This window comes from Lutjanus erythropterus, chromosome 9, assembly GCF_056507025.1.
Source record: "Lutjanus erythropterus isolate fLutEry1 chromosome 9, fLutEry1.hap2, whole genome shotgun sequence".
NCBI classification, from domain to species: domain Eukaryota; kingdom Metazoa; phylum Chordata; class Actinopteri; order Lutjaniformes; family Lutjanidae; genus Lutjanus; species Lutjanus erythropterus.
Genome location: NC_139325.1, coordinates 11679112 through 11699535, shown reverse-complemented (window position 1 = coordinate 11699535; position 20424 = coordinate 11679112). Strand labels below are relative to the sequence as shown.

General features: G+C 40.2%; 1 long non-coding RNA gene across 1 annotated transcript in view; it reads right to left on the bottom strand.

Annotated features, from left to right (window-relative positions):
* Nucleotides 1-13645: 13645 nt before the first annotated feature.
* Nucleotides 13646-20424, bottom strand: part of LOC146321121 (uncharacterized) — a 78915-nt gene continuing 72136 nt past the window's right edge. Inside the window, exons 4-5 of the long non-coding RNA XR_014771351.1 lie at nucleotides 15952-16071; nucleotides 13646-13920 (exon numbers count right to left, since the gene is read on the bottom strand). This is a non-coding gene — a long non-coding RNA (uncharacterized LOC146321121). The remainder of the gene's footprint in view (nucleotides 13921-15951; nucleotides 16072-20424) is intronic.

Genomic DNA, 20424 nt, shown 5'->3' with positions numbered 1-20424 from the left:
CAGTTTGCATAAAAATTAACTTTTTAACCCAGATTTTATGCATAATGGTCTTATGTTTTTATAGTACTTCCCTTAAATTTGTTTTAAATAATAGCAATATACATCCTTGCTTAAAGTATTGCAATGTATCGCAATATACTGAATTGCAGCATATCATATCACCAGATTCTTGATAAAACACAGCTTCAGCGCCAACCAACAACCAAGTAATATGTTAACTATGGAGATACAACCCCAAAACAAATATCCCTGAAATATGCCTTTAATGTTTTGATCTCTGTCAAACTCTTCATGCCATTTTTTGTGACAGTGCTTTCACTTCCTCAGCCTAATAGACAGCAGGAAGGGAAGTGTTATTTCACAACACATGTTAGGCACATTACTGGGAAACTGATAGAAGATGCACAAAAGAAAAGAAAAGATGCTCGCATTCACCCTCTCCTCCTCCATGCATGCTGTAGACTATCTGTGCTGCTGTTGTTGCTGAGGTAAAAAACCTTGCAGGTGCCTCCTCTCTTTAATCTACTTCTCCCCTCACCATTATCTTATATTTGGGTATAAACACACAGACTGTGCAACCCGATAATATGCAATTAAAAACAAAGATCATTAAAAAGTTATTGGTGTCTGCCTAATTACTATAACTTTACCCCCCTTATAATGAGCGTGCATGGGTATTGATTCGAAGCAAATCTCCCTTTCCTCCTGGAAAAAAGCAGGTAGTTACTTTGTGTTAAATCATTAATATAGTAATGATTTTTCCAGAACACTCTCAATTAAGACCAGAGCAGAAAATGACCCAGGGGAGTTGAAGCTCACGCTCTTAAAAGTGTGATGTTCCAAATATATCCTCGCTTCTCTCACCAGAGAATATGGATAGGGCCGAGCCGTGTCTCTGAATCATTTAAAGCGGAATCTTGTTGATTAGGATGTGTGTAAATGCGTTTCTGTGTTAAAGGTCTGCACCTTTAATGTAATACAGTACTAATACACTACACTGCATAAGCTTTGTGTGAATATAAAGCGATGTAATGGTGCGGTTTGACCTCCAGTAGGTGATAAAGATAAAGAATGCAAGGATGAAAAACGGATGAAAAAAATTCATATCAAAAATGAAAAGAAATACAGAAAATTTAATTAATATATTAATAAAAAAAAGGTTATACTACAACCTCGACAAAAGGTTAAACAATCATCACTGTACCCATATATTCTCACTAAACCCTGCCTTGCCACTGCAAACAATTGAGATTAGTGTCAACCAAAATTTGGTCAGTTAAATGTATTCTACAAACAACAAGACTAAAGAAATGATCAGACATACCTTATCACACTGACACGATGACCTCTCCCAACTCCAGCTTGAGGTTGCAAATTAAGGGGTGCATGCTGGGTGTTTTTTTCTGTCACTTTAAGTGACCATCCATATGAGCGTCTTGCTGGACCTGACATGCCACGTCACACCATCAAATTACATTTAACCAAAGAGTGTAATTAGGCTAATTGTTGTATAGCTTAGGCATAAAAATAATTTTAAGTTTTCAAGGTCAAATTCAAGGTCTTAAAGTATTTTGGTAGAAATTACATCTTATTTTTTCTAGCCAGCAATATACAAATGACAAAATACTCTAAATTAATTATTTGGGGATGGTTTGGAGTTGCATCTCCACACATGTAGGACACAACAGGAGATTATCTGTGTCAGACACATTCTCATCATTGACATATATAAAGATGGACAACATATCAGCTTCCCAAAAGTAAAGCCAAAATATCTTGATCGCCCCCTAGTTGCTGGACCAAACTAAGAAGTACACATGAAATACATTTTCCAAATGATGTTTTTTTCTGTTTCAATTAGTTATTTGATGCTATAAAGAGGAGGTGTCATGTCATGACTGACAGCTGATGCCTGCTCATGACTGAGCTGGCTGGGTGTGTGGGCAGTACCTCTGACACGACAGTACAGACTCTTGCTCCAAATGACATCACCAGCGCAAGACGGCTGTGCGTGTATCCGGGATATTTTGGCTTAATTTTTGTAGCGAGAGGAAGTGGAGACATATCGTCCAACTACAGTCAGTAGTTCTCACCTATGAGAAATACTCTGACAAAGCCATAAACTCATCTGTAATGTTCATGTCCTGGTATCAGTACTACATGTGTTTTGCATCCGGAATATCAACAAGAGCGGGTTCTTCTGGTTTTGAGCCAGTCACATTATAGCTCATCCACTCACTCACTCTGGGTAATGACCTGATCCATTAACACATGGGCTCAACTGGAAATTGCACAGATTTTATACTATAGGGAGCCACCAAGATAAAATCAAGTCAAGTCAGTTTCATTTATATAAAAAAATATTATTTACAGAGACCCAACAGTTCTCACCAAGAGCAAGCGCTAATTCGACAGTGGCGAGGAATAACTTCATCCATTTAATGTCTGGTCCAGCTGATTTTGACATTTATGTTGTCACATACAGCTCCTCTAGGTAATGACTATAGTTCAGCATTGCAGTGTATGTGTGAAAGGGACTTATGTTGATGTATGTTGGCGAGGGTCAGTTCATGCCACCATGGGAGAATTCTTGTCTAATTGCATCTCTCACATAGAAGATGGTACAGCATCCTGTGTCGTTTTCAGGTTTGCACACGTCAACTTGTTTGCCTTGGTCATTCAAATCCTGCTACTCTGTGATCTCTGAACCTCCACCCCAACCCATCCGAGCCCCCTCCCCCCGACTCGAATCTCCCCCGAACGCTCCAACAATTAGATCATTTGTCCGTCTATTATCTCAACACCTGCAAGAAAATCTGTCTCAATTTTCCTCTCTGCTTCTGATCTGGTCTCCCTCCCGTCTTCCTCTGTGGCCCCACTGAGATGCTGGTTCAGCCCCAAGCAGCTTCTGTCTCTGTCAGGAGGCTCCTGGGCACTGCCATCCCACCATGCATTGTGCCCATGCCAAGAGTCTGTGCCAGTTCACACCCCTTTAGCACCGAATACTTGTCGCGACCCTGCCTTTTCTTTTCTTTTGCGCTCTTTGGAGGCCCCTGTGCCAAACACACACAGGGCTCAAGTAGGGATACACAAAAAACATCTCTCTCTCGTTTCTTTCACTCAGAGCCATAATATTCACTTAGTGAGGACCAGGAGGGGCTGGAACAAAGAGATCTTTGGGGTTGGGCAGTGATTCGTTATAGTCTCCATAACCACAGTTTACAGCAGCTTTCTTTTGAAACGCTTGACATTTTACTTCCTATTCCTAGATATAGTCACCGGGTACAGTGCGTCATCTTTGTTTGACTTTATCACACGTAAAGAGCCATTTTCACTCGGTTTAATGTCATCGCCTAGGTAACCAGCAGGTTTTTGGCAACAACACAGAAACAGCCAATTTGTCAATGGAATGTGTGAAGTGTCAATATGAATCTACGTGACCCCGCTGGACCTCATTCAGGAGATAATTTTTCATATGCATATGAGAATTTTTGGTGTATTACTTTCTCACACTTTTTGTTTTTTATAGCCAGTGACAGACTGGAAAGAGGCTCCAGTTCAGGGGTCCAGAGGACTGAGGAGGGGCAGGAGGAGGAGGGTGGGAGGAGGAAGAGAAGTGAGGGCAGAGAGCTGGTTTTGTGGGAGAAAACAGTTGGGCACTGATGGATAGATGAAGAAATCTGAGCTCTGTTCTTACAGTAGGCACTCGAAGCCTCTTGGGGTGTTGCTCCTGGTTACTCCAGGGGTTTCTGAATGGATCACCAGCAAAATAAGAAATGTGTTCACCAAATATAATCCTTAAGATTTTAGTTCTGGTTGACTTGGTGACACCTGTGGTTAGTTGGTGGTTTAATACTACAGGACTCGCCGCGCAGCTTCTTTGTCAGGAATACAACAGAGGAGCAACTGGTGTATCTGTGCATGAGCACTAACTTAATGCAGCTGCAATATGACGTTAGGAGAGTAATGTCAATGAAAGAGAAAATTACAAACAGAAATGCTGACTTATATACATGCATTGTTTCCTGTGAATCCCTTATGCATAGATAGGCAACTTGAATCCCACAAGAGAATGGAGGACTCTGCCACTAAAAATGAAAACTACTACTGTACATTTAGCAACAATTCACCCAAATCAAACAAAAAATGTTGTTTGCCCATGCCCCCTAGAGCATCACATGGAAGGGTCTTCTGATTGACACGATGAGATCCTTTGGCTGTGCCTTCCAAAGCCATTACAAATCACTGTTGAAAAATGCATTTTGTTTTAATAATGTGACAATGTGGTATTTAAGGTTTAGTGAGGTGCAGGAACAAAAATGACTTGGTTAAGATTATAGAAAGGTCATCTTTTTGTGGTAATCTGGGAACCAGATGAATTTGTGCGTATTTCATTTGCTTGGGCAGATACATCTGGCCACAGTTCAAACTGATTTGCAGCAACCTTGGATTTGGTCTGGCCAATCAACACCATTTATTTAATTAGGGACGGGTTTGATGCAGTGACTGACAGAGGAGCATCACCATTCCAGACACGTCACATATTTTAAGCTTAACATTTAACCAAGGGATCGCCCTTTTGTGCCATGCTTGGAAACAGAGCCTCCCGAAACTCGCATCGACCTGTCAAACTAGTTATTAAATATGAATTGAGATTCTGTTATTGCATTGCCTATTTCTCGCCTCAGATCTTTTCAGAAACACATTGTAATGGATAACGCTGCCATTTTTTTTCCTGGGTAAAACTGGGCTAAGTCATACATTTCATTGGTCTGATTGGTTGTACATCTACCCATTTGTATCCAGATGCATTTTAGTCTGTGCCCCTTAGAAATCAAAAATGGACTGAGAGATTCCAGACTACAGTAATTCACATTTGTGACCAATTAGCATTTGTGAATTCACTGGATGATGCCAGTGGGTTTAAAATAAATACTTTGTTAAGGCTGGGGAAACATTGTGGTTAGGGTTAGGTAAATCTGATGTTTTGTTGATCCAGCCAGACACTTATGCAAATTTATACAGTTTTTACACCAAAATGAACGTGTATATACAGGTTTTTCAAGCATGGCTAAACTCACTAAAAACAGGCGAGTGACTCTCTTCATTGCCGGAAGAAAAGTTTGCCTGTGTGTTTTTTTTCTGACATGCACAGGAAAGCAAAGGCTCAACTCATGTCTGTGCCAGAGACATTTTTAAAAGTCTCTGTTCATCTCTCAGTACTTTTGTAGCGTCTAACTGAATTTCTGCGCTTTTTGAAATTTAGTTTCTCTCCTGCATTGCTGTTTTTACTTTCAGCCATCTGCCTTACTTTCTTGCTTCATGTTCGCTTTCAGCAGTATATGTGCCGTGTTACTGCTGAAGAAAAAATATTTCCTGATTTTGCTGCTTCACAGCTCTTTGACAACAAAACAACAGAGGGCTTTTAATGTGTAATGTGAATTTATAGGAAATAAAATGTTAACACACCTTGCAACCACACCTTCAAGTGGGTGCAAACTCTGCTGTGCTGGGCTGATGAGTCAAACTGAGTCAACCCAAGCAACTCGTGTATGAAAAAGGAGGAAGAGAGTTGCAAAATTTACAGATGGAGGCAACAAGCGTATGTTGTCTCCACTGAAAAGATGTGAAAATTACCACCCAGTCATGTGTGATACCTGTTGCTACTACAGAGTCATTTGACCCAGGAGTGAATAACAACAAAACTCTTTCCCATCAGAGGAAAAGCCAGACATCAGTGTGTGTTTCAGTCAGTGTAAAAGGGGTTTTAGTAGTTGTATATCAAAGTTACTTGACTTCCTGCTTTGCTCCCATCATAATTCCCACAGCTGCTAGAAGGCTTTGTCACTTAAATGAAACATATGTCATTGTCAAACAACTGATGCTGCTGTTCTTGGAAAAAACTGTCTCATATTTAGAGCTAATGTGTTGGAGTTGACATGAGTCATGAGCTCATGAAAAGTTTCAGGATTTCACCTTTAAAGAATGAGACACAAACAAGGAAACTAACTTGAAGCCACAAGAAATCTTCACACTGCTGGGGCCTTGGGATCAAGTCAAATTGGAGCTCATGACCTGTAATGATTTTTTTTTACTTGAGGCTCCGTGACATGAAAATGTTTGAGCTCCCCTGCTGTACATACTTATGATGGCCGGGCGGCAGTGTGTCACAGCGTGGCATTTATGTTCATGTGACATTATCAAAATGCTCATATGACAGCACACCAATTATGAATCCTGACGAGATGACACCGGAAAACATTTTGCACTTCCACTCTCACTGACATGACCTTTTACTGTGATCCCGCGTTCCTCCGATAGACGTCCCCTCCTGTGCTGCCCTCTCTGTTTTTTTTTTTTTTTTTCTCTATTCATAGCTTCAATCCCAAGGTAAATCCCATTGGGTGGATGCTTTGTCGTGGAAGCTTGTGAATGTTTTCGCTGCGTTGCTGTTATTTATTGCCCGCTGACAGGGCCATGAATTCCGGGCCAAAGTGAAACTCATATTGTTATCAAAAGCATAAAATTCCTATCACTTTAGGTGTCAGAGCAGAGACAAGAAAATGAAACAGGTACTCATAAAGGCAGCGGGTGTCATAAATCAGCTGGAGGGGCCCGAGCAAAGGAGACGCTTGATTAAATAAGGGGAATTAGGTATTTTTGCAAAAGCGGGAAATAACATTGATCTATGCCCCTGTCAGTGGTGAGGCTTGACACTATTGTGTATTGTTTATTTTTCTTGTGTATTTATAGTATGTCAGTCTCCCTCTGACTGAATCATATGAGTGAGTGAGAGAAAACCCAGCCTCCTCTGGCTGCCATGTGCGCTGTTGCTGGAAAACTAGGAACAGACATATCCTGGATCTGACTTCTCTGGTTTCCTCAGCAATTGAAACACCGACCATATCCCGTAGCTTTGTTTACCAGGACATATGTGAAATGAGCCAATAGGACTACTGTTTTTGCTACAGCGCCATAGGCATCAAGAGGCAATTTAAGGTCAGTCAGGGGTGAGACACTCCACTCGTTTATACCAGGGTGCAATCAAATTTCATTGTGCTTTACGGAAAATCACTTTCGGCAAATCATTTCTATTTTTCTACTGAGTGTCAGATATCTATTTAATAAGAAGAAGTCTTGTTGTTAGGAAAATACGGTAAATCTTCACACCAGAAAATTCGAACTCAACAATCCTTTACTTGTGTAGCCTGTTTCATTGCCACCTTGTACACTCTCTGCAGAATCTGTACCGAGAGTTTGGATTTTCCCCCATGGAACCAGACTGGCACAAGTAACAACAGATAAGATTTAGTAGCCCATAAGTAAATACTCCACCGATTTTACACATTAAAGTCTGTTTAAAGGTCCAGAGCAGAGTTCTGCAAGGGACCAGCTTTGTAAACCCTGCATCCTCCTGCACCAACAAGACTCAGTACCAGAACCAACCCCTTACCTGTAACTGTCACCAGGTCAAATCTTGAGATAAAACACACACTGACTTTTAACTCATTATTGTTCTTGTGTCTGTCAATTTTTTGGTGCTCCAGCTCCAGCTCTGTTCCTAGCTTGTGGCTATCAGAAGCTAATAGTTTTTTTTTTTTTTTTTTTTACAATTTTTCTAAACAGTAAAGCCATTGACACCCTTACTGTCTCTGATCACACCAAAATTCTTCCAAATGTTCATCTTGGCCTTTGATAATGTATTGTACACAGTTTGCTATTCTCCACTGGCTACTTTTGCATTTGTCATACATTTTGATGAACTAGCTAACAGCCAGCAGCGGGCTGACATCAACAAAGGTTGTGGTGTAGGTGTTCACATAAAAAAAAGAAAAATCAGGCAGCTGATTAGGTTTGATATTATGAGCTAATTTAAATGTTAAAAATACTTCACACTTCTTTTTATTTCTGACTTCTCCAGGAAAAAAAACTATGAATATATAAAACTATTATAAACAATTGAGATTTGTTCTCAGCTGTTGTCTGCCCACAATTTTCACCCATGCCTGTATTGGTGAATTTCTAAAAATGAACTTTTTACCCATTACACAACTTTCTGCAGGTTGCCCAGTTTAGGACTCTGGTCCAGAAGGAGCTACAAAAGAGTCATTTCTGCTTGAGGCTATTGTCGCTCTGGGGAACATTACCTGCTTTTATTCAAACACACACAGCTGAGGGCATTGTAGGTAATAAAAGTGCCAGGTTTTTTGCAAGCAAGAGGAATACTTCTTATTAAAAAGGCAATGCCTGTTGTTCTGCTGCATCAATTTGTATCCTCTTCTGTTATAGGTGTGCATTACTAAATCACTGGATTACTCTTAAACACAATGTAAACTGTCAAAAAAGGGCTTGTTCATTACTTTAAAATATCCCTCCTGTCATTGTTTCCTTGGTAAATAGTATGAGAAATGCCTGATATCCAGTGACATTCAGAAATATGACTTATTGTCAATGACACATCTCTCTAAAAGCAAATTTTGCAAAGCTCCAGTTTGTTCTCCCTAAATGTATAATTTCAGTAACGCCCCCCACTATGATTTGGAGGTGTCTGCATGGCTGATGGGATCAGTGAACTCTGGAGAGTGGGGTGATGACCTTCCACCCCATCCATCACCCAATGATGGACATGGGAAGCCGGTCCCTGACAGGTTTGGGTGGGTAGGCGGGGGTGGAGGGTACAAATGGGGTTAAGGATAGGGCTGGAGAGGGATCTCGGTTACGGCAGCATGGTGGCTGGAAGAAGAAGGAGGGGGAGGGAGGGGGAGGGAGAAAAGTGTGGCCAGGATTGAGGTCAGGGATGTATGATTGGGGTATTAGATGGACAACAGCTAGCCTGGTTAAATGTTTGTGTGGGGGGACGAAGATGGATTATCTGACTGTCTTATGTGTGACAAATATACATTACGTCATTTTGCCAGAATCTTTCTTTCTCTTGCTTTTTTTTTTTACAGTACAGGACATGAAACCAGTTCTCCCGCTGACATTTGTGAAAGAACAACCAACAACCAACAGACCAATAGAAATGATGAATCTGGTAATCAGGAGCAGTGTCACTCCATTCTCCAAATCTTGCTGAGGTGTAATGAGTCTCTGAGGGCCACTTGTTTCTTACTCCCACTGAAACAGGGACCAACGTCATCAATCTTCACAGCGGCTCAAGTGAAGTTGACTTCTGTCTGAAGGTGCTCCCCTTTGTTGATTTCTTCTCCCGGAGATCAGTGGAGAGCCCACGTTCCCGTCACACGCCGAGAGAGCGTGCACACGGGTGTGATAGCATGCTGTGTGGACAATGAACAGCAAACCTCCAACTGACACGGCCAGTATTGAGTGAAACCATGCCGTGAAGCGAGGATGCAGGATACACACACACACACTCACAAATGTCAGTGTGGAATGGGTTCAGTGACATTTGACCCCGCAACCCAAAGGCCTGTCAGCACCATATACTAGCATCGTTTTGTGCATGACAGTGTGATCATATGTTTTCCTCTGTCTGACCTAAATGCAGTCATGTCTAGACACTTCGTTCTGCTGCTGCATTGCTTATATTGTGCCTCATGTCAAAAAGTTTGCTTTTTTAGGAAGTTAAACAAGACTCCTTCCCCTCTCCTTTCAGACAGTAGCTTCATGCTTGGCATAGTGAAACCAGGAACAGGCCCAGGGTGATCTGCCCAGTTCACTCTCACTCATAAATCTGCAGTTTCACTGTATATTTTTTTCTGCATTGGTTGTGATTTCATCTTTAAGCAGAGGTGGAAAAACTATTGAAAATCTGTAATCAAGTAGAGCCTACTGTGACTGAAAAATTACTCAACTACAAGTAAAATTACTGGAGTTAAAAACAATACTCAAGTAAAAACACAAAGTATTCTTTTGAAAAACTACTTGGAGTATAAGTTATTTTTAGCTGTTGATGTTTATTCAGTCAAAAGGGTTTTTTGTTTCTGTCTAAATGACTCACAACTCCTGGATTGTTCTCATATTGGTCACTCACCTGTGTCTGCTGCAGCATTGTTTTTTTTTTTTGGTCTTTTTTTTTTTGTCTGTATGTCATGGTTTTTTCATGACCCATTTAGCCTAATTAGGTATAAATATGCAGGAGAAAGGTTTGGATTTTAATTCAGGTTGCAAATGTACTTAGTAGTAAAATATGATTTTAAAGTCACCATGAAGTTGAGATCAGTGTTTAAAAAAAACTGTTGATGACTATTACTGGATTTGTGTCTAATGATATTCTTTCTCACTTTTTAGATAGAATACATCTGGAGTGTTTCTTTGGGCCTCACGGTAAAAAACTTTTAAACTTTACTCACTGATTTGGGTGAAAACGGATGATATTTTATGGGTAAAATATTCTCTAGTTTCTCCTCTGATATCCTCTGGCTGCTCTGCTTCAACCGTCAGTGTTTTAGTTACAGAGTTTTCCTAATGGACAAAGGGCTTTAGCTCACTTGTTGCTGAAAGTAGCTTACTGTAACTGTTAGCTGTTAGCATGGCAGGTCACCGAGATGAACACATTCTCTGAGACCAATGGGGAATACAGTATCGAGGTTGTTTACAGCGTTTCCTGATGGAAACATAGCTTTACTTGTTGCTAAACTAAGTGCTACCTGCTGTTAGCTCAGTTAGCCATGACTCAGCCCTAGGGATTCTGGGAGCTAAACCCAGCAAGAAAACAACCTCAGTACTGTTATTTGTTTTCACATTAATTCAAATGGTAGGCCGCAGGAGTGAATTATAATTTTGAAGGTCCAAACGCACTGAAAGCGTGTGTGATCTGAAGTACACCCATTATTTTAAATGGTTGAACTTCTGAAGTGTGTCAGACTTCCTTGATGTGGCTTCTTTGACCTCCTTTCAATTGGAGTGTCAAATGAGGACTTTTTTTTCGCAGCCACAGTACTTGTTTGGAGACAGGTAAAAGGAATTAAAAAGGCATGCATGTGAAAAATGGGTACACCACCATAGAGCAGTTTAAAAAAGAAATACATACAATAGAGAGAGCAGAAAGGATTGAGTGCTCACATGGATGAGCAGAGCAAAAGAAAGGCAGTGTGTGAAAAAGGACAGAAGTGAAAATAAAAACTTTTTTTGATGAATCATGAATTCTAATGTTTGAACTATTCTTTAGACTGGAGTGTCTGTTACAGTGTCAGTACCTCCAAAAAATACTTAAGTAAAGTAAATTGACCAGTTGTAATTGGTTACTTCCACTTCTTGTTTTTAAGTGCAGTTTTGTTGTTTCTCTGTACATGTTGTTTTGCCAAAGCAGATGCATTTGCATACCATGATGCAAATAAGGAGGCTATCATGTCTTAATGCCAAGATTAGACTAAATCTTATTCCGTAAACAAGGATAAGCTTTTGTTATAACCTGACAAACAACAGGGATTGACACAGATACTGTATATTATAATCTTCTGCAAGATTTACTCTGATTGATCCTGTTGTTTCTGACTTTCTTCCCCTGTTTATCAAAGTATTTGTGTAAACGACTACATATGTCTTTCTCATGTATGGGGGTGTGCGTGTGATCTGTTGCTGCCAGTTCATGTTGTGGTGTGGTCTGGGTGAAACAACAAGCTGCCCTTGCTTGCCTTCTGCTGGCCAGGGCCTCAGTGGGATGGGCAGTTTGTGAAATGACAGGACATGCCAACAAATTGCATCACTTCTGCCTCTGTGGCCGAGGACAATGGGCCACCATATGCCGAAGTGAGGAAATGAATGGATCTCATTTGTGCTGGCACCCTGAGCCCCCGCTCCCCCCGACCCTGCTGGGGCCTCCGTGGCACCGAGGCCGACACAGACAGACGAGCCCACCCTCTGCCACGCCGCCGTGCTGCTGTCCACCACAGGGTCCCAGAAGCCAACTCCAGCAAACACATTATTGGATTTGTTAGCTGATGTATGGAAATCCATAAAAGAAGATAAATCAGTTGAGTTATATTTGTAACATTTTCTGAAGTTGGGCTGAGATTACATTTTTTAAACAGAATTTTACACAGACTGCAGGGTTATCAGTTTTATACTTTACTTTAAAAGTTTGGTAGATTATTTTAGAAGAGAAAATATATTAATCACATTTGGTGGGTCACTTACACAGATTTTTACCTGTTTTTTCAGATAAATATACAGGCTGTGTCTATAAAAGAGGCACTTGTTCAAGTTTGTGTTTATCTGTCTTTATTTGTGCGTGTATGTGTGTGTGTGTCTGTGTGTGTGTGTGTGTGTGTGTATGTGTGTGCGGAGGCCTGGGATGATAGCAGATGATTAAGGAGTGGCTGCTCTGTTGACATGAGATACTAATGAGGATGAAATGAGAAGGTCAGGGCTCGTCTCCAGGAGGGGGACACCCCCCTCTTCCCATCACCACCACCGCTACGACTCCCCCCACCCCTCCCCTCTTCTGTCCTTGTACCCCCTAGTTGCCTCCCTCCTCAGGATGGACGGCTAATCCTCCTCTTAATCGGCACAGACCAGTACACACACTTGTATTCACACACACACTGACACAAACACACACATATACACTGAGGCGCCTCTGATCAGGCACTCTGCATCTTCATAATGGAGGTAATTAGCAGCTCAACAAGGCTAGCTCAGCATTATGATTAGCACCTCTTTTTGAGCGCACTCTAAATCTGACCAGCATGGCCTCCGCTGTCAATCTATTCTGTTCTGCACTGTTAATAAAGCAGACATCCAAATGTTTATTATGGAGTCGATTAATGCTATATTCTTATTTGAAAAATGTTTTATTTTAGTCATTACCTTTAAATTTTATTTAAAAGACCAAGATTAAGTTGCACTACAAGATTAATTTAATCCAAGATGAGTTTGAGTTTAGCAAAACCAGGTTTTAAATGAGTAAATTCAGATTTAAAATTAAACATAGCTCTGTCGTGCTACTAATCTCACTAATCCAAGATTACTAATGTAAGGCAAAATTAAATCAATGCAGAGATGCTTGCTTGTCCAAATCAAAAATAAATAAAACTAAATTTGAGTGCTTTACTTGTATGTATAAACCATGAAGAGACACCATTCAGCAGCTCTGTATTTTTTAACTGAACATTACATTGTTTGCCAGCTAGCTGAACAGTTAAACCATTTTCAGCTACATTGTTTTCTAGCTAGCTAAAAAGTAAAAAAAAAAAAAAAAAAAAAGAATGTTACATTGTCTTCTAGCTAGCCAAAAAGCTAAAATATTTACAGCTACATTGTAAAAAGGAAACAAAATGTTACATTGTTTGCAAGCTAGCTAAAAAGTTAGTCAACCTAGCTAGCCTCCTCATGATGGCTCAGCAGAGACAGTCAAATTTTTCCCTCTTTCAGAGAAACTTGTTGGCCGAATTAATGGAACAAGTATAGCTGAACAATAACATTTTTAAAAGGCAACTAATTCAAAGTTAAACCATGATTTAACTGGGTTGCAAAATGTATCCTTGTTGGTGCATCCCAACCCAAAAGTCTTACAGTCCTATTAGCCACTGGAGGCAGTGTTGGCTTTTAAACCCAGTCCGACTTAAGCGGTTTGACCCAAGCAAGAAAATGAGCAACTGATGCTGACAAAACAACCGCTTTTAAAACACCAAAAAGTCCAATACAAACGGACATGCAATAATCAGTATTGTTCAAATGTGTTCATTTTATTCAAAAGTCATAAACATGTTCAAAATGTTGGGTTTTGGGGGAGTGGTTTCAACACGACTTCCACATGAAACATAGTGTACAATTTCACTAAATGACAAAGAATTGCAACTTAAATATCTTTGGAGTAATATTTTCTGATTCATAGGTCATGCAGCTGTCAGTCATCACCAAAATAATCAAGGAGTTATGCAGCGATAGAGGAATGTAAAGAGAGGACATCCAGACAAAGGTAGGAGTGATGGTCGTCCAGCGATGCAGCACAGCGACCTGTGTGAGTGCAGCGGAGCTTTTATTAATGGAGGTGTGAGGGTCTCTATCAGCATAGTGAACTGTTGACCCCGACAACGGGAAGGAAGTACTCAGCCAGCTGCATGCCATTTTTCATCTCTCTGATAGACCTCAAAAGAGAGGCGTGGAGGGGAAGAGAGAGAGAGAGAGAGGGGAGACAGAGAAGAGGGAGAGAGAAAAAGGGGGCGGGTCCGATAATAAAAAGAAGTTGGCCCTGTGAAGTGTGGCGAAGTGTTAGATGGTGGCCTCCTAAGCCGTGACCCCTGTGATTTTAAAGAGCGTCAAACTCACCTCGTTAATCAAAGGCTGATGCGTATCGCAGCGACCCACCCCCCCACCCCCCCTTACACCCAAAACCCCACCTCAGTCAGGTCCTTATTGCACTTTGTCATTTTTCACAAGAGGGTCATGAGTAGATAAGGATCCTCAGGTTGCCACCAGCTCAAGAGACAAACTGAAAGGTGCGTTTGATTGTGTGTGTGTGTGTGTATGTGTGTTTATATGTTTACATCAATTAAAGGGGAAAGATCAGGGTCAAGATCGGGGTCTGTGTAAAGATGAGGTTTTGCAACACTGACATAATACTTAATGATGCATTATATCAGCGCTTATTAAAGAGGAACTCGATTTCACATATCCTGTTTCCAGGCCCTCTGGAGTACCACTGCATGTACAGCAACATTACACTGTTCTTACATCAGAATAAGTGATATATGCAGGTTTTTTAAATGTGGGTAAACCTGGTAAAAGTAGGTCATTGACCCTTTTCCCATTGCCAGTAGACGCATTTGCCTTTGTGTTTTTTGTTTTTTTTTCTTTTGTGCACTGGAAAGCCCTATGCGTGCAGGAGAGGAGAGAGATAGACATTTTTAAAAGTGTCTGGTTGTTCAACTCTCAGTACTTTTGTAGCTTCTAACTGAATCTCTGTGGCTTAAAGTTCAGTTATTGTCAGCTGATACGAGTTGTGTTCAGTTACTGTAGATGAAAACCCAACATTTCCTTATTGTGTTGTAATTAATACTTTTGGATAACAAAATAACAGGAGACTTTTATTGTGAAGAATTTATTGAAAGTAAAACTGTTCAGGTACTTGACTAAATACAAGCATTCATCACTTTATGCGCACCTTTGAGTGGGTGCAAATTCACCTGTGTTCAACCTAAGTCGAACCAAGCTGCACGTGTGTATGAAAAAAGAGAAAAAGAGTTGCAAAAGTTACTGATGGAGGTGACAGGTCTTCAGTGCCTCTGCTGAAAAGGAGTGAAAATTTGCATATCCATATAGGTGTCGTGTTTACATCACTGCAAATCAGAGGTGGAGCTGATAACTGTGACTACTGCAGCATTATTTGCCCTGGGACTGATAAAATAATATCCTTTTCCATTGCAGACAAAAGCCAGATGTTAGTGGATGTTAATGGTTTTACTGTCCAGCGTAAAAGGAATTAAAGCCCTCAGTTGAGCGAGTAAGCAGTGGGTAAACATTTTAGTTCCTACAAATCCTTCACAATAAAAGTACCCTGTTATTTTGTTGGCTTTTCATCGGCGGAAACTCAAGACGACTACTATCAGCAGAAAGCGAACAGTAAAATAAATCACATACCTGAACGTACAAACCGTGATGCAGGACAGAAGCTAAACTATAAACCACAGAGATTCAGTTAGAAGCTACAAAAGTGATGAGAGCTGAACAGTCAGCTAATCATTTAAAATAATCATCTCCTGCACAGATATGAGTTTATTCTTGGCTTTACGGCACACAGCAGAAAAAACAAAACAGAAAGGCAAAGTTGTCTACTGGCAATAAGAAAAGGGTCAGTCTCCTATGTAGTTTCATTTAACAAACCTGCATATAGATGGTAATTTTGGTGTAAAAGTGGTATTATAAACTGCCTAAATGAGCAAGAGATAGGGTTTGTAATAAACAAGGAAACAGTCTCTAATTTTACTCTTGTGTGAGTCTGCCATGTTTGTAATTTGTCATGTAAAAATTCCAGTGTAAATCACTTACCACATTTCGGTGAAACTGAAGTTCTTATAATAGAACTTTCGTGCAAATCAGTGTTCAGGAGTAATGTTTCTTTGGCATGCAATTTCCCGTCCTCCTGGGTGTCTCATTTTCCTCTTCCTCCTGTAACAAAAAATGGAGGCAGTGAAATTTATAGAGAAAGATTTTGAAAGCATGCTTGGTGCAATCAGCAAGCTTTGCTGTGTTTAATCAGGAAGTGAAAATATATATTTATAGACGGTTAAAAAAAAAAAAAAAGTTACACAAGTTTGCATTCCCAATTTCTGAAAATCAAACAAAACTGAAATATGCTCTAACTTCATAAATATGCCGTGGATTAAGTGTTGCTTCAATCCAGCGCGGTGATTGCTCTGTTTGATCAAGAGCGAGGGAAAGAGAAGAGTGTGTGAGAGAGAGAGGGAGAGGAAAAATGAGCCTGCCAGTGGTTAATTGAGCATACAGATTCCTAATGTGTCAGGCGGTGGCCTCGCAGATGAGGGATGGCACTTTTTTACGATGCATCTTCCTTTGTTTCCTCTTTAAGGCTAATGAAGTCGGCCTTCCAGTCGCCACCTGGGCCAGACACTCAGACACCAGAGACACTCTCACATCCCATTCACAAAGTCCTAACAGCGAGTCATCATCTTCAACACCACCCCCTCCTCCCCCGCCCCTCCCTCCACCCTCAGCCAGCCCAAAGACAAATACACACACACACACGCAATGACACACAGGCGTGCTTCTACACATACTGTATGAGAATGCACACACGCACACACACCCACACACACACACACACACACACAAGAGTCGGGTTATTAGGTGGACGTTTGTGATAAACTCACACTCTGGGCTGATGTTTACAGCATATTCATTATCAAAGCCGCAGACCTGTTTATTTTTACTGTCTCAAAACAGCAAGCATCCATTATCCAAAGATTTTTTTTGTCTCTCTTGGTTGTCTTTTTTTCCTACATGCCTTTAGGTCACCCACTAATGAGCTTAACACTGAGGAAACGTGGAAGCGATTAGACGAGGCTTGGCTGTTTGAGCAACGGGGTGATGATATTGTACCTTATGATTACACACATTTATATCAAGAGAAACAAGAGTAAGCTAGAGGGACTGTAGCTTCTCCCAGCTACACGTCTACTTGGGTTTTCTTGTGTGCGAGCAACTAGTGAGTGATGATCTCTGTGGTTGGCAGCCTCGCACTTCCTCCTTATCCTTGTTCTGCTTTAGCAAGGTTAGCGTAAACCTCCTTCAGCGCCTCTTGTCTCTTTTGCTGTGGCAGCTCACAGGCCAAGCAGTTCTGGTCACCCAAACATGTTCAAGGTGCTCCGTGACCATATGTTTGCTCATTGGGGAGTGGAGCAGGGAAGGGCTGCATTCTATGACCTTCACCCAGGTTGAGCAATGAATACTCCAGGCTCCTCTCGCTTGGGTTCATGCCAGGTGAACACTGTAGTCGAGCATCCCAGACATGCAACCGGAGCCCAGCGAGCATTTCAGGGCTGCAGCACAGGCAGGCACACAGAAGGTGGAGAAACAGAGCAGGTGGGAAACTAGTTCTCTTTGCTTTGTGGAGATCAAGTTTGTCCTAACTAGTGTTTAACGGGTGGTACAATTTTCTAAACCAGCAGAGGGCCATCAGACAGCACTTCATCTGATCTTAAAATGAGACAAGGTTGTACTGACAAGGTTTCCACGTACAGCAGCATACTCACATATGTGCTTGACCTTACAGATTAAAATAGCTTAGGTAGATAATTAGTGGAAAACAGTCCAGAATAATGGTTTAATTTTTGGTGGTACTCAACATCTGCTGCAGAGCTTCTGTTGGAAAACAGTTACTGTTTGTCTGTGAAAATAAATTACTTCAACTTATTCAACTTCAACTTAAAATACTTCAACTTAAAAGAAGTTACGGGCAGCCGTAAAATTTTAACTGAATTTTAAAAGACAAGCTGGCATAATCTGTAATAATTCATAATAAAAATAAACATTTATAGTTAAAAAATAACTTGATATTAAATTCAGCTGAACTTTTACAATTACCTTAAGATATTAAGTTTAACAACTCGTAATTTTAAGTTGACTGAAATTGAAAAGACAAGTTAAGGGGATTTTGTAATGATTCAAACTAACTTAGTATTCAAAAAAACATGACTGATTTATTCAGTTGTACTTGAGAAAATGCATTCAATAAGCTTAAGATATTAAAATGAAACAACAACTCTTCATTCACACTGACAAACATTGCAAAGAAATTTGTTTTCATTTTATATTTTCTCAGTTTGAAAATCCAGTTCCTCATTTTAGAGCTTTTATCTCTCAAACAGTGCATGCTGGGAAATATGACTAATATGCTGATAATGTTTCCGTAGAAGCGTGATTTAATGAGTTGATTGAACTCTGTCCAGTACATTCATTAAACTCATCATATCAAGTCAACAATCTTTAAGTTAAAAGAAGTTCTGAAGTGTTCTGAAAATAAATACTTGAAATTATTAATTAATTAATGCGATTAATTAATTAATTTGAATCAATAAAATTTGTATATTTACATGTTTCCACTAAATTGCTCCATGATTATTTTTTTACAATAATATGGTATGGTGTGCATGGCACACTTTGTCCTGTACTTTCCCTTTACTTCAAATCAAAACCAACTTCCATTTTGACTTGTTTCATTATATGATATCAATTCCCTATTTAGTAATATTCAGCTACAGTAGCAGCAGTTCCCTGTTTTAGTTCTCTAGGCTGCAGACAAAAGTGTTGTGGTTTTAGAAGCATTCGGTGCCAGGGTCCTAATAATTATCAGTGAATTTTAGTTTTCACTTTTAGCACTTTAAAGGCCAAAAATAAGACTATGCAAATGTTTATGTCTAAAAATGCAATTATTAATTGTATCTTGTTTGAAGTATATATTGTGTTTAATATTTTAAATAGAAATACATCAAGACAAAATTAATGGCTAAAATGAGAGATATTATAAGCTGTCACATCATGCAAATATTGGGCCCTTTAAAGTCAAATCTCTTTCTTAAATTGACTGATACAAAAATGATAAAAGTCAACATAATTTAGTAACACAGTTTTTTATTTCTTTAAATATAATTATTTTTAAAATTCTTTATGAAATTTAAAATTCATATCATTATGTATTTTTTTTCTACATTTTTTTTTTTATATATTTACTTTTAATTTCAGTTCACCCCAAAGCTTTAAAACCACATTAGTTAAATCTCATTGTTCGGCAGTGGGGTTCCTTTACATTATCTGAATTAATTGTTTAGTTTTAAGCTCTTTTAGCACACACTCCTTGAATTATACCATCTGCATGGGTGCAAAATAAACAACAGATTAAACCTGCGCTGATAACTCAAAATGTCTGCATAGTCGCGTCAACAAGGGATCTTTATGGGGAGGGAAAGGGCTGAAGGAAAACGCCATTACTCTCCAGATAATTTAAACATGTGTTGGCATTTATCTTGGTGGTCCATGTCCGAACACTAATGACAAACTCTTGTTATTAGTGGACTGAGTCAAAGCCAAAGGCATGCCCACCCAAAACTTTAATCCGTTAATGTTCCCTGCTCTCTAATTTGGTATTAGGAAAAAATACACTACATGCATATGTACAGTAGTTCTTCAAAGTAGTATAAATACAGAGGAACACATATTGGACATGGCTTGTGTTTTTGCTCCCCCCATCTGTCTCTCTCTGTACCAGTCCTCCACCATCAAACTTTATTTTCGTGGGAAGATTAAATATTTCTGCTTGAGAACACCCTTTAAACTATGAAATGACTGCTGTCACTGACAGACAGACCCCCCTGTACACACACACACACACACACACACATACACACACAGACACACACACCACGCTCCCCTGATTTTGGATGGATAGATGGTCGGGGAGAGGAGGAAGGAGGGGATAGGAGGTGGGTGGGGGCTGAAATATATAATCTCCTGAAAAGAATGAGGCCCTCTGGGATTTTCTCAAAGTGGCCCCTCTTTGCGCAGGGGCTGGGGGAGAGTGGGTGAGTGCTGGTGGTGGTGGGTGTTGTGGGGGGGGACTAAAACATGACCACTCCACACTGTAACCTGAGCCAGAAGGGGGCCAATCTGTCAAATAATTAGCTGTTGCCCAGCACAAAGGTTTTATTTGCAGGAATTTCATCGAGGCAGGATTGAATAATATGTCTGTGTATTGTGCGGGGTCATGGGAACATCATCTCTTACTGGTGGGCCATAAAAGACGGCTAAATGATAATGAGAAAAGGCTCGGGTAATTCAATTCCTCAAGCGTTGGTTTCCATCTTTCTCCCCCTCCTCTCCTCTCCCCCCTTTCTCTCAGTCTTTCTGTCCTTTCTCTCTGCTCAGCTAATTGCAGAACTTCATGTTGATGTTGAAGTGATTTTGTTCAGTGTGCAGGGAAACACACTGATTGATATATGATTTAAA